This window comes from Eschrichtius robustus, unplaced genomic scaffold (genome assembly GCF_028021215.1).
Source record: "Eschrichtius robustus isolate mEscRob2 unplaced genomic scaffold, mEscRob2.pri scaffold_725, whole genome shotgun sequence".
NCBI classification, from domain to species: domain Eukaryota; kingdom Metazoa; phylum Chordata; class Mammalia; order Artiodactyla; family Eschrichtiidae; genus Eschrichtius; species Eschrichtius robustus.
The window spans coordinates 22,393-37,393 of record NW_027175601.1 but is presented as its reverse complement, the minus strand read 5'-3'; the positions used below and the strand labels follow the sequence as shown (position 1 = coordinate 37,393).

At 53.1% G+C, this 15,001-nt stretch overlaps 2 pseudogenes; both read left to right on the top strand.

Annotated features, from left to right (window-relative positions):
- Positions 1–894: 894 nt before the first annotated feature.
- LOC137758186 (melanoma-associated antigen B4-like) lies at positions 895–2,336 on the top strand (annotated as a pseudogene).
- A 10,586-nt stretch (positions 2,337–12,922) lies between these two features.
- Positions 12,923–14,364, top strand: LOC137758187 (melanoma-associated antigen B4-like; annotated as a pseudogene).
- The last annotated feature ends 637 nt before the right edge of the window (positions 14,365–15,001 follow it).

The following is a 15,001-nucleotide window of genomic DNA, read 5'->3' as shown; positions in this document are numbered from 1 at the left end:
CCGGGCAGGTCTAAAGACGGAGGGGCTCCCTCAGTGCGAACGCGGGCGGGCGGGCGGGCGGGCGGACGGACGCGGGAGACTCAGGGAGGAGGGGGCCTTGTTCTGAGGGGCTGGCCGCAGGTCAGCAGAGGGAGGATTTCCAGGGCACGGGAGGAGTCAGGGTGAGGACCGTCCTCCCCGTCGCAAGGGCACCTCAGAACCCCTCCCCTGTTGTCAGCCGCTTCCTTCCGGCCACACACGGAGAAGGGAGGGCTGCTGTCTGAGAGGGGAGGTGCAGGCCAGCAGAAGGCGCGTCCCTGAGCACTCCCCAAGAGTCAGCCCAAGCCCTTGAGTGAGGACCAGTGGGGCCGCCAACCACAGGGCCTCGACCTGTCTGCCGCACGCCGCAGGCTTGGTAAAACTCTGCCACGTGCGGCCGCGTGGTCACCCTCACTGCCTCCTAATGAGACTCAAGGAGGTGCCGGCACTGGTGCGAGCAGATGGCCCTCGGGGCAAGAGGGGAGCTCCAGGCTGCACCGGCCGCCCAGGGAGGACCCCGAGTGAGGACTAAGGGAGCCACCCACCCCGAAGAGAAGGGACGAGAGAGAATATGGCCTGTCCCCTCCTGCCAACCCGTAAACTCCCAAGGAAGGACTGTCAGGCTGAGACTGCCCGTACTTTTCCTCTGCCAGGTCCAAGGGAGGTTAGAGCTTTGTTCTGAAGGGGCCATCACCAGGCAGCAGAAGGGAGGGTCCCAGGATCCTTCGGTGGTGGGCTGAACGCTCCCTCCTTTCCTCCTCCTGGGTGTCATGGAAGATGGTGGTGTCAACTTCAGAGCAGCAGACGGGATGGGGTGGGGGTGGGGGTGGGGGGGGGGTGGGGGAGTCTTGCCAGCAACTGTCATCCTGACTCTGAATGGGAACCGCGAGGACCTACCTCCCCTGCCAGCCCCCACTGTCACCCCCGTGCCGCCCAGGCAGGGCTGGCTGGCTGTGCCCCAAGGCTCACTCTGCCGTCCTCCACAGGGGTCTCAGGGGACAGGCGGAGCAGGAGAACGGGAGCCCTGTGGGTCCTCGAGCAGTGCCCTCAAGGACCCTGCAGAGGCGGCCTTGGTTAAAGCCAGGGAGGAATCTCCCCGCTGAAGGTGCTCACAGCATCTCCTTGTCCCTCCCCCAGGTGCCCTCATTGCCTGCCTTCCTGCCCACACTCCCGCCTGCTGGCCCTGACCTGTGTCATCATGCCTCGGGGCCAGAAGAGGAAGCACCGTGCCCGCGAGAGACGCCACCAGGCCCGGGGGGAGACTCAGAGTCTCAAGGGTGCCCAGGCCACTGAGGCGGCGGCGGCGGCGGCAGCAGAGAGAGAAGAGTCGCCCCCCTCCCCCGCTTCTGTTTCTCGGGGTACTCCCCCGAGCTCCCGTGCTGCTGGCGCTCGCCGGGAGCCTCAGGGAGCCCCAGCCACTAGCTCTCGTGAGGCAGGGGTTTCCTGCCCAGGATATGAAGAGGGTGCCCGGGCGAGCCAAGATGAGGAAAGTGCAAGTACCTCCCAGGCAGCACCTTCCACTCACAGCACTTGGAGAGATCCTCTGTCCATGAAGGCCAGCACGTTGGTGCAGGTCCTGCTGGAGAAGTACAAGCTGAACGAGCCCATCCCGCAGGCAGAAATGCTGAAGGCTGTCAGCAAGAAGTACACGAAGCACTTCCCTGAGATCCTCAGGAGAGCCTCTGAGTGCATGGAGCTGGTCTTTGGCCTCGAGCTGAAGGAAGTCGACCCCAGCCGTCACTCCTACGCCCTCATCAGCAAGCTGGCCCTCCCCAGCGAGGGAAGTCCGAGTGGTGAGTCGGGGCTGCCCACGTCCGGTCTCCTGATGACTCTCCTGGGCGTGATCTTCAAGAAGGGCAACCGTGCCACCGAGGAGGAGATCTGGGAATTCCTCAATGCGTTGGGGTTGTATGCTGGGAGGAGGCACTCGATCTTTGGGGAGCCCAGGAGGCTCATCAGCGAAGAGTTCGTGCAGCAGAAGTACCTGACCTACCGCCAGGTGCCCAACAGCGATCCTCCGCGCTATGAGTTCCTGTGGGGCCCGAGAGCCCTGGCTGAAACCAGCAAGATGAAAGTGCTGGAGTTTGTGGCCAAGATCGCTGATACCGTCCCCAGTGCCTTCCCAGATCTCTATGAGGAGGCTCTGCAAGATGAGGAAGAGAGAGCAGGAGTGAGAGCCGCGGCCAGGGCTGCAGCTGTGGCCGAGGGCAGTGCACTTCCAGGGCCAAGGCCCCGCAGCTCCTCCCACATCTAGGGAGGGAGGCCGCGGGCAGTTTGTTCACTTTGTTTTGGAAGGGAGCAGTCAAGCCCCTAAATAGTGCAGAGTAGGAGGGGTGGAGGGAACAAAGTATAGATCTTATTTATCTTCCTGTTTTAAACTAGTAACCTCTATACCTTATTTATTGACTTATTTAGGTTTTTTCAAATGTTTTTATCTTGTAATAGATAGTGTGTTTTCTTAAGAATATGAATTCGTGCATGACATTGCTTGCATATTTATTGCTGTTTAAAGAGTTCTAAAGTTACAGTTTTGGTATATGTAAAAGAAATTCACGAACCATCTATATACTTTCTGTATGATCCACAAGTAGAAAACATGGCACTGCAATAGAGATTTTCATGGAAACGTGAAAGACGACCACAGAAAATATTTGGAAACAAAAAATGGAGAAAACAGAGAGTAAAAGGTATTTAATTCGTGGTTTGCCTCATTTCTTTTAAACTTTCTCATTTGTGAGTATTTGTTTCTTTTGTCCTAGTGCACTGCATATTCTCCGCTACCTACTGGATTAAAAATAAACTCTGATGGGAGGGTGGTATTTTGGGGGTTCATAATAATCACATCATAACTGCCATTCATCAAAAACCCAGTATTTCTTAATGAGTATGCCACTGCTTTATATGTAGTACATAACATTCCAACATTCATGCAGGATAGGATTTGGCAGACTCCCTTTATAGGTGAATAACTTGCAAATTTCTCAAGTTCACAAGACTGATTAAGTGACCCTGCTGGGTCTAGTCCCCTGGTCGGGAATAGTCTAGAGCCTACACTCTTCCACTCCTCCCAGCCTAAGCCAGACCTTATGTCTTTTAATTCATTTTTCTTCTCACCACTCCAAAATGTATCTCATGGGATAAATAGGGGCCCTGTTCCCAAAGCACTGTTTTGGAACACGGTAATAGTAACGCTGAATAAGTGAATGGTATGAATAAAAAAAAAAAAATATTCGGTGACAATGGGGTCGTCTACATATGCAGTGCCAGATAACCTGAAAAGATCAGCATCTCCTCATTTACTCTTCAAGTTTCTCAGGGACATAAAAGCCTTGGTTTAAGAGCTGTGTCCTCAGGTCAGTGGAGGGAGGAGTCCCAGCCTCTGATAGTTACTCAAGGTGAGGACCTTAGAAGAGAAGGGGGCCCCACAAAGTGTACCCTGCTTTCTCCCTTGTGTGGCCATGGGCAGAGCTGTGTGTCTGAAGGTACCCCTTCTTTTCCTCCGGGGCAAGGGTGGAGAGGTTCTCAGGGAGGCGAGTTCCTTGGTCTTGTGGCAGCCATCTCCAATCCTGCCCAAGTAGGGGATCCTAACAGGCCTTAATTCGATTCAGGGTGAGGACACTGGGTGCTGATGAGTGGACTCCCCATAACAAAGGGGACCACACAGAGGCCCCCGGCAGGGGTAGCCAGGGAATAGGTCTCTTACCTCCCCTTCTGGTGTCTCAGGAAGGTGAAAGCCTTGGCCTGAGGCTGGCAGACAGTCAGTCAGTAGGGAGGCTGGAGTCCCATATGCTACCTGAAGTCAAGGTAAGAAACCTGAGTTAGGACTGAGGGGCCACTGACTCCAGAAGAGTGGGGCCTTGTAAAATCCTGCTCCTCAGAAGACCCCAACAGCTTTGGACAGATCTGGTTCATCCTGACTTCCAATTCCGAATTTCCAAGAAGGTAATGCCTTTGTTCTGAGGAGCACAGCTTCAGGGGAGTGGAGGGCGGAGTCCTGGGTCTGGTCAGGCATCACGATGAGGACCCTGAATGAGGAGCAAGGGGACCACTCACTCCAGAACAGAGGAGAATGCAGAGTCCCACCACCCCTGATGTCAGCCCCAGGCGGCCCAGGACAAAGCTTTCTGGCTGACGTGCCCCCTCTTTCCACTGGGAGTGGTCTCAGGGAGGCGAGGGCCTTGGTCTATTGGGAACAGCCTCACTCAGTAGAGACTGGAAATCTAGTGACTCTAAATGAGGATAAAGGGACTCCACCTAGAACAGAGCCCTGCCACTGGATACTTCCCCTCGGCAAATCCAGGAATGTTGGCATGATGCGCCCCACACGTGTCCTTTTAGAGCATCTCCGGTAGATGAGGCACTTGGTCTCAGGGGCCAGCCTCACGTTAGCACAGGGAGGAGTTCCAGGTCCTGCCAAGAGTCAAGCAGAGGACCGTGAGGACTGAGGGAACCACCCAAATCATAAAAGTGGGGACGCCACAGAATCCCTCCCTTACTGTCGGCCGTGAGTGACCACAGGCAGTCATGCCCACGTGAGGCAACCCTCACATCCTCCTAGGTGGTCTCAGGGAATTAAAGGCTGCAGTATGAGAGGACAGGCCTCTCTAGGTCACGGGAAGGGTCAGTGTAAGGACTCTGAGTGAGGACCAAGGGGAACGCCCAACCGAAAAGACAGAGGAACACAGAGCCCCACCACCCTTTCGGCCCTGGGAAGCCCCAGGCAGGGGTAGTTCGATGTGTCACCCACTTGCTTCCAGCTCTGGAGGACTCAGGTCAGTAGAGGGAAGAGTCCCAGATCCTGACACAGTGAGGACTATTGAGGTCACAAACCCCAGAAGAGTGGAGCCCGGAGAATCTTGCCCTCTGCTGTTAGTCCTCAGAAGCCCCTGAGAGAGAGCTGTGGCTGCACGTGGCCTACTGTGACTTCTACTTCTGGGGACTCAGGGTGGTGAGGACTTTGCTCTGAGGCTGGCTGGCTCAGCATAGGGGAAATTTCCAGGTTGTGCTAGGAGTTGGGGTGAGGACCTAAGGCTGGAGTGGGGCAGGAAAACCGTACCAATGGGGGCAGCGCATCATCTCTCCCCTGCCGTCAGTCCTGGGAGACGCCTGGATAGATGTCAGGCCGAGCAGAGGCAACCCTTAACTCCTCCCAGGGTGACAGAGAAGTGAGGACAGTTAATAGGTGAAGAGAGCGAGAAATTATAGGTCTTGCCAGGAGTCAAACGGAGGAGCCTGAGTGAGGACTGGTGCGGCCAACCATAATAAGGCCTGGATTTGCCTGCCACAGCTTTCTGCCTTCAGAGGCCACAGGTAGATGTGGGAAATCAGGCTACCCTCACTTCCTTCTGCTGGGTCTCAGAGAGCTGTGGGCCTTTCTACGAGCACATGTCCTCAGGTAAAGAGAGAGGAGCCACAGGCCTTCCCAGGAGTCAAACTGAGAACGCTGAGTGACGACTAAGGGGAACATGCCCCACCCCCTGAGCTGTGGGGACGACAAAGAGTCTAGCCTTGCCCCTGCTTTCAGCACTTGAAGGCTCAGGACAGGGCAGTCGGGCCGAGGCTCCTTTACATCAGGTCTAAGGGAGGTGAGATCCTTAGCCTGAAGGTAAAGCCATTAGAGGGCAGAAGGGTGGGTCCCAGGCCCTACGTGAAGCCAACTGAGAGCACTGAATAGGGACTGAGGACCCAGTGATCCCAGGATAGAAAGGACTCCACAGAGCTGTCAGCACTGTGTTCCCCCTGTCAGGGCGGTGAGCTGGGGCACCCCTCACTTCCTCCTCATGGGTCCCCGGGACCACTGAGGTGTCAACTGCAGAGCAACAGAGAGGAGGAAGCCCAGGCCCTGGCTGCCGTCCACCTAAAGACCCTGAAGATGAACTGAGCAGACTCCCCGCCCTAGAACGCGGAAGGTCCCACTGGCAGCCCCCTTCTGTCACCCCAGGGACACTCAGGTAGGCTGGCAGCCTGTAGCCCAAGGCTCACTCTACCGTCCTCCACAGGGGTCTCAGGGGACAGGCGGAGCAGGAGGACGGGAGCCCTGTGGGTCCTCGAGCAGTGCCCTCAAGGACCCTGCAGAGGCGGCCTTGGTTAAAGCCAGGGAGGAATCTCCCCGCTGAAGGTGCTCACAGCACCTCCTTGTCCCTCCCCCCAGGTGCCCTCATTGCCTGCCTTCCTGCCCACGCTCCCGCCTGCTGGCCCTGACCTGTGTCATCGTGCCTCGGGGCCAGAAGCGGAAGCGCCGTGCCCGCGAGAGACGCCACCAGGCCCGGGGGGAGACTCATAGAGTCTCAAGGGTGCCCAGGCCACTGAGGCGGAGGCGGCGGCGGCGGCGGCGGCGGCGGCGGCGGCGGCGGCGGCAGCAGAGAGAGAAGAGTCGCCCTCCTCCCCCCGCTTCTGTTTCTCGGGGTACTCCCCCGAGCTCCCGTGCTGCTGGCGCTCGCCCGGGAGCCTCAGGGGGTCCCAGCCACTAGCTGTCGTGATGCAGGGGTTTCCTGCCCAGGATATGAAGAGGGTGCCCGGGCGAGCCAAGATGAGGATAGCGAGTCACAGATGAGCGGGCCTGCCCCATCCTGGACGGTTCGTCTTTCCCTCCCCTACCTGGACACCGGTGGTTGGAGCATGCCCAGAGATCCTCCCTCTCGTGGTCAAGGACCACTGCTAGGTTTCCAGCCATACCAGGACCAAGCAAGACAAAACCGCCGGCACAGGTTGACGCAGGCGCACCAAGACCTAAAAGGTGACTCACGGTAACCCAGGGTTCATTATGCCTCATTTGTACTAACTTAGCATTGCGGCTTTTGCTTCCCCGCCCCACCCGATGGGTTCTGCTTGGGTGCTTATGGGTAAGTGCCTGCATACTAGCAGGAAAGTTACATAACCTAAAGCTGTCAATCGATTTCTCAGTCAAATAACACAGGACACAGGGAGGGACCACCACTCTACAAAACACGGCCCTACCCCATTGCGGGGCTGCTTCTGGTTTCCAGACAGCCCGCTCTCCTGCTTTCTCGGGAGTGTACTTTTTGCTCTGCTTAACTGAACTCTTGCTACTTAAAACTGCTCTACGCCTCTCGACTGAATTCTTCCTCTTTGGGAGGGCAAGAACCACGGAAATCGCCATTCTGCTGGTGACAGTATGGATCACACAATTCATTACTTTTGTCAGGTACAAGCTAAAGTTTTGATATTTTATAAAACAAATTTAGAAACCTTCCATTTTTTTTATGACCTCGAACAAGAAAACACAGCAATGGAAGAGGGATTTCCATGGAACTGTGAATAGACTCGGCAGTTAAATAATGTGGGTCCGGTAAAAAAGAAAAGAAAAAGAGTAAATGGTGGTACATTTTTGGTTTGGTTTATTCTTTTAGTGCTTCTTTTTGTAAAACTGAAAGATGTTTTCTTAGATTATTCAAGATTGTGAGAGAAATTAAACAATAATAAAGTAGACCTCCTTATCGTTGCCACTCTTATTCCCAACCATTAATTGAGCATCTACTCTTTGGAAGGCTCCATGGCAGAACTGGGGATGGTAAGAAAAAGAAGACTGAGCCACTGTCCATAGAACTTTAGAGCCTAGGAGCTGCCGCCATATCAAGAAGATGGTGAGACACACTCTAAGAGCTAAATAAATGACAAGTTAAAACAAGGGGTGAGAAAGAGAGGAGGTTCCAGATGAGAGCAGTCAAGTGTAAATGCTGTTTTTGCTCACAGATGACCTAACTGTCTATGTAGGAAATCTCAAGTAATCAACAACAAGAAAACTCCTGGTATTAATCAGCCAAGGTTAATACTCAACAGTCAATTGTTGTCCGATAAACAAATGGAATTTGCAATTGAAAAACCTAATGCCATTTACATTAGCACCAAAAAAAGATTGATTATAAATAATTCTTAAAAATATACGTATAAGATTTATATGAGAAATACAAACGTCACTGAAAAAAATTAAAGGAGATCTAAATAAATAGAGAAACACTCCATGTTCACGGATAGGAGGATGCAAGATTGTTGAGATGTCAGTTACTCCCAACTTGATTTATACACTCAATACAATTCTGCTCAAAACTCCAGCAAGTTATTCTGTAGATAGCAACAAACAATCTAAAGTGTATATAAAAAATGAAAAGATCCATAATAACCAACTCAAATCAATACCGAAGAAGATCAAAGTCAGAGAACTGATATTACTGGATTTCAAAACGGACTTTAAAGCTACGATAATCAAGACCACATACTATTAGCAAAAGAAGAGACAAATAGACCAAGGCACAGAATAGAAAACCTAGAAATAGACCCCTCACACAGTCAACTGATCTTTAACAAAGGAGCAAAGGCAACTCAATAGAGAAAGGAGTCTTTTAACTCACAGTGCTGGGACAACTAGACGTGCGCATACAACAAAAAAGAATGTTGATACAGACTTTACATGTTTCAAAATAATTAACTCAAAATGGATCACAGACCTAAATGGAAAACTCAAAATTTAAAAAAAGCCCGGGCCTTCCCTCATGGTCCAGTGGTTAAGACTGCACTTCCACGGCAGGGGGCATGGGTTTGATCCTTGGTCAGGGAACTAAGATCCTGCCTGCCATGCGGAGTGGGAAAACCAAACCAAACCAAACCAAAACCAAACCAAACCAAACCAAACCAGAAGGAAATACAGGAGAAAATCTTGGGTTTGGCAACGAGATTTTAGACGCAACACCAAAAGCACAATCCATGAGAGAGAAAAATGATAAGCTGAACTTCATTAAAATTAAAAACTTCTACTCTGTCAAAGGTACTATTAAGAGAATGAAAAGACAAGCCGCAGACTGGGAAAAAATAATTGTAAGACACATATCTGATAATAAACATGAATCAAAAATATACAATGAACTCTTAAAAAACTCAACGATAAGAAAACAAAAACGTCAATTTAACAGCGGTGAAAAGAGCTGAACAGACGCCTCACCAAAAATACACACAGATGGCAAATAGCATACGAAAAGACGATCAACATCACAGGTCTTCAGGGAGTTTGGGATTTAAACAACAATGAGATACCTATTAATATGGCTAAAACAAAAACAAACACCTGGCAATACCAAATGCTGGCAAGGATGGGGACCAATAGGAACTCTCATTCAGTGCTAAAGGGAATGCAAAGTGATAGAGACACACTGTCTGGAAACTGGCTGGAAGTTTCTTTTAAGCTAAACATAATCTTATCATATGATCTAGCAATTAAACGCCTAGGTATTTACTCAAAAGAGTTGAAAACTTATGTCCATCCGGAAGCCTTCAAACCAACGTTAAGAGTACACAAATTCATAGTTGCCAAAAACTGAAATCAACCAAGATGACCTTCAGCAGATGAAGGGGTAAACAAACTGTGGTAGTCCACATGATGGAATGCTATTCAGCCGTGAAGAGAAATGACATTTCAAACCACAAACAGATATAGAGAAACTTAAATGTATACTGATTAGCAAAAGGAGCTAGTTTAAAAAGCCTACATATTGAGGTATTTGTAGTGAGGTGGATGGACCTAGAGTCTGTCATACAGAGCGAAGTAAGTCAGAAAGAGAAAAACAAATACCGTATGCTAACACATACATATGGAGTCTAAGAAAAAAGAAATATGGTCATGAAGAACCTAGGGGCAAGATGGGAATAAAGATGCAGACCTACTAGAGCATGGACCTGAGGATACGGGGAAGGGGAAGGGGAAGCTGGGACAAAGTGAGAGAGTGGCATGGACATATATACACTACCAAATGTCAAACAGAGAGCTAGCGGGAAGCAGTCGCTTAGCACAGGGAGATCAGCTCGGTGCTTTGTGACCACCTAGAGGGGTGGGATAGGGAGGGTAGGAGGGAGGGAGATGCAAGAGGGAAGAGATAATGGGGATATATGTGTAACTGATTGACTTTGTTATAAAGCAGAAACTAACACACCATTGTGAAGCAATTCTACTCCAATAAAGATGTTAAAAAAAATCAAAAAAAAGGAAAAAAAAAAAAAAAAAAAAAAAGAAAATACACCATAGACTAAAGCAATAATATAAAAAACATACCTAGAAAGAAACCATACAAAAATGTATATAATCTACATGGAGGCAATAAGAAGAATTTCCTGACTGACTTAGGAAAAAGAAGTCTCAACCAGAATAGTATGTTATGTGTATTCGTGAGGCACAGATATTGTAAGAATATCGATTTTCCTTAATTCGTTTACAGATTTAGTACCTTATCCATAGCAGCTGATGACAATCAAACATGGGCTACTGTTTCCTGTACCCAAAATCAACCATGGAAAAATTACAGAAGGAATAAAGAGAAAACATTAACAAAAGCAACAACACAAAGCTAAATAATCCCTGAGGGACAGTAAGTCTCCACTGAACTAGAACCTGAGTGTGGGCAGGTAGGGGGATGCCCTGAATTCGAGACAGGCCTGTAGCCTGCAAGAGAGGCAGATGACAGGACTGATTAGAGAAAAGCCTTTAAACTTGAGCCCTTGATTCTTCCACTGTGCTCTGGGACCATGAATCTCTACTGCTTCACTGAAGGAACCTGAGGCAGCCTTGCAGAGCCCGCATGCCAGGAGCATGGGACACCAAAGATTGGGCTGGATGTGGCAGTATGGTCCACAGGCTGTGAGATAACCATCTGAAACTTTGTTAGTGGATGACAACTGGCCTTTTTAAATGATCATCTTAATGGACTATCACACACGGACTCAAAGAGAATAGCAAGTAACACAGCAGTTGTACAAAAGGACAGAAATTCATTTCTGAACTTTTGGGCAATGCCCCTGATGTCAACAAAGAGAGACCACAGTGAGAACTGTCAGGCTAAGGAGCCCCTTCACTAACTCCTCCGGGATTCTGTGGGGCATGGTTGGGGACAGGGATGGAGTCATACCAGAGAAGGATGGAATGGAATCGCAGGCCCTGCCAGCAGTCAGTGTGAGGACCTTGAGTGAGACCTGACGGGCTCCAAACCACAGAAGAGAGTCTCGCCTCCTTTCCCCTCAGCTCATCTTACCTGCACCAGCCATCTCTGGGAGGCTCCAGGCAGAAGTGTCCAGATGAGATGTGCCTGCACTTCACACCAGCAGTCTCAGGGAGCTGATGTCTCTGATGCGAGGCCTTGGCCTCAGGTCAGCAGACGGGAGGTAGCCCAGCACCTACAGGGAGTCAAGAGAAGACACTGAGAGGGGATTGAGAGCAGCATCCACCATAGAACAGGGGGCCCCAAAGAGGCCTCACTGTCAGTCTCGGGGGACCCAGGCATGGCTGTGAGGCTCAGGCCCCCAGATACTTCCGGCCGGGGGCGCCGACAGAAATGAGAGCCAAGGTGGGACGCCTGCTGACTCAGCTCAGCGGAGGGAAAAGTCCCAGGACCTGCCAAGAGTCAATGAAAGGCCCACGTGCCAGTCCTGCGGGAAGCTCCGCCTGCACCACCCCACACCTCCCCTCCCCGTCCTGCCCCGCCCCGGCCCGGCCCCGCCCCACCCCCGCCCCGCCCCTACTGTCCTCCTGGAGCCCAGATGCGCACGACCGGAAGTGACGTCCTCCTAACCACGCTGTGGGGGCGAGGCCATTTTTGAGAGTTGCCGTCCTGCGAGGGTGAGTCGCGGGAGGAGTCCCACGTCTCGTCAGGTGTCAAGGTGTGAGGTGACCCCAGTTAGAAGTGCGGGGACACGCCCCCGACACCCCCAATCCCCTTTCCCTCCGCAAACAGGTGGCCCCGCAGGCCCCGCTCACCCCGCCCACCCCGCCCCTGCTCTCGGCCCGAGAGGCTCGGGCCTGGCTGTTAGGCCCCAAGTCCACCCGCTTCCCCCGCGGGGCCTCGGGCAAGGAAGGCCTCGCTCTGAGGTTGGTGGACCCTGGCTCAGCTCAGTAGAGGGAGCGCCCCAGGCCCTGTGCAGTGAAGGACGGGACCCTCGTGGGGTCCGAGGGGCTCCACGCCCCAGAATGGCGGCCACGCAGACCCCGCCCCTGACGTCAGCCTGGGAGCCTCCGGGCAGGTCTAAAGACGGAGGGGCTCCCTCAGTGCGAACGCGGGCGGGCGGGCGGGCGGGCGGACGGACGCGGGAGACTCAGGGAGGAGGGGGCCTTGTTCTGAGGGGCTGGCCGCAGGTCAGCAGAGGGAGGATTTCCAGGGCACGGGAGGAGTCAGGGTGAGGACCGTCCTCCCCGTCGCAAGGGCACCTCAGAACCCCTCCCCTGTTGTCAGCCGCTTCCTTCCGGCCACACACGGAGAAGGGAGGGCTGCTGTCTGAGAGGGGAGGTGCAGGCCAGCAGAAGGCGCGTCCCTGAGCACTCCCCAAGAGTCAGCCCAAGCCCTTGAGTGAGGACCAGTGGGGCCGCCAACCACAGGGCCTCGACCTGTCTGCCGCACGCCGCAGGCTTGGTAAAACTCTGCCACGTGCGGCCGCGTGGTCACCCTCACTGCCTCCTAATGAGACTCAAGGAGGTGCCGGCACTGGTGCGAGCAGATGGCCCTCGGGGCAAGAGGGGAGCTCCAGGCTGCACCGGCCGCCCAGGGAGGACCCCGAGTGAGGACTAAGGGAGCCACCCACCCCGAAGAGAAGGGACGAGAGAGAATATGGCCTGTCCCCTCCTGCCAACCCGTAAACTCCCAAGGAAGGACTGTCAGGCTGAGACTGCCCGTACTTTTCCTCTGCCAGGTCCAAGGGAGGTTAGAGCTTTGTTCTGAAGGGGCCATCACCAGGCAGCAGAAGGGAGGGTCCCAGGATCCTTCGGTGGTGGGCTGAACGCTCCCTCCTTTCCTCCTCCTGGGTGTCATGGAAGATGGTGGTGTCAACTTCAGAGCAGCAGACGGGATGGGGTGGGGGTGGGGGTGGGGGGGGGGTGGGGGAGTCTTGCCAGCAACTGTCATCCTGACTCTGAATGGGAACCGCGAGGACCTACCTCCCCTGCCAGCCCCCACTGTCACCCCCGTGCCGCCCAGGCAGGGCTGGCTGGCTGTGCCCCAAGGCTCACTCTGCCGTCCTCCACAGGGGTCTCAGGGGACAGGCGGAGCAGGAGAACGGGAGCCCTGTGGGTCCTCGAGCAGTGCCCTCAAGGACCCTGCAGAGGCGGCCTTGGTTAAAGCCAGGGAGGAATCTCCCCGCTGAAGGTGCTCACAGCATCTCCTTGTCCCTCCCCCAGGTGCCCTCATTGCCTGCCTTCCTGCCCACACTCCCGCCTGCTGGCCCTGACCTGTGTCATCATGCCTCGGGGCCAGAAGAGGAAGCACCGTGCCCGCGAGAGACGCCACCAGGCCCGGGGGGAGACTCAGAGTCTCAAGGGTGCCCAGGCCACTGAGGCGGCGGCGGCGGCGGCGGCAGAGAGAGAAGAGTCGCCCCCCTCCCCCGCTTCTGTTTCTCGGGGTACTCCCCCGAGCTCCCGTGCTGCTGGCGCTCGCCGGGAGCCTCAGGGAGCCCCAGCCACTAGCTCTCGTGAGGCAGGGGTTTCCTGCCCAGGATATGAAGAGGGTGCCCGGGCGAGCCAAGATGAGGAAAGTGCAAGTACCTCCCAGGCAGCACCTTCCACTCACAGCACTTGGAGAGATCCTCTGTCCATGAAGGCCAGCACGTTGGTGCAGGTCCTGCTGGAGAAGTACAAGCTGAACGAGCCCATCCCGCAGGCAGAAATGCTGAAGGCTGTCAGCAAGAAGTACACGAAGCACTTCCCTGAGATCCTCAGGAGAGCCTCTGAGTGCATGGAGCTGGTCTTTGGCCTCGAGCTGAAGGAAGTCGACCCCAGCCGTCACTCCTACGCCCTCATCAGCAAGCTGGCCCTCCCCAGCGAGGGAAGTCCGAGTGGTGAGTCGGGGCTGCCCACGTCCGGTCTCCTGATGACTCTCCTGGGCGTGATCTTCAAGAAGGGCAACCGTGCCACCGAGGAGGAGATCTGGGAATTCCTCAATGCGTTGGGGTTGTATGCTGGGAGGAGGCACTCGATCTTTGGGGAGCCCAGGAGGCTCATCAGCGAAGAGTTCGTGCAGCAGAAGTACCTGACCTACCGCCAGGTGCCCAACAGCGATCCTCCGCGCTATGAGTTCCTGTGGGGCCCGAGAGCCCTGGCTGAAACCAGCAAGATGAAAGTGCTGGAGTTTGTGGCCAAGATCGCTGATACCGTCCCCAGTGCCTTCCCAGATCTCTATGAGGAGGCTCTGCAAGATGAGGAAGAGAGAGCAGGAGTGAGAGCCGCGGCCAGGGCTGCAGCTGTGGCCGAGGGCAGTGCACTTCCAGGGCCAAGGCCCCGCAGCTCCTCCCACATCTAGGGAGGGAGGCCGCGGGCAGTTTGTTCACTTTGTTTTGGAAGGGAGCAGTCAAGCCCCTAAATAGTGCAGAGTAGGAGGGGTGGAGGGAACAAAGTATAGATCTTATTTATCTTCCTGTTTTAAACTAGTAACCTCTATACCTTATTTATTGACTTATTTAGGTTTTTTCAAATGTTTTTATCTTGTAATAGATAGTGTGTTTTCTTAAGAATATGAATTCGTGCATGACATTGCTTGCATATTTATTGCTGTTTAAAGAGTTCTAAAGTTACAGTTTTGGTATATGTAAAAGAAATTCACGAACCATCTATATACTTTCTGTATGATCCACAAGTAGAAAACATGGCACTGCAATAGAGATTTTCATGGAAACGTGAAAGACGACCACAGAAAATATTTGGAAACAAAAAATGGAGAAAACAGAGAGTAAAAGGTATTTAATTCGTGGTTTGCCTCATTTCTTTTAAACTTTCTCATTTGTGAGTATTTGTTTCTTTTGTCCTAGTGCACTGCATATTCTCCGCTACCTACTGGATTAAAAATAAACTCTGATGGGAGGGTGGTATTTTGGGGGTTCATAATAATCACATCATAACTGCCATTCATCAAAAACCCAGTATTTCTTAATGAGTATGCCACTGCTTTATATGTAGTACATAACATTCCAACATTCATGCAGGATAGGATTTGGCAGACTCCCT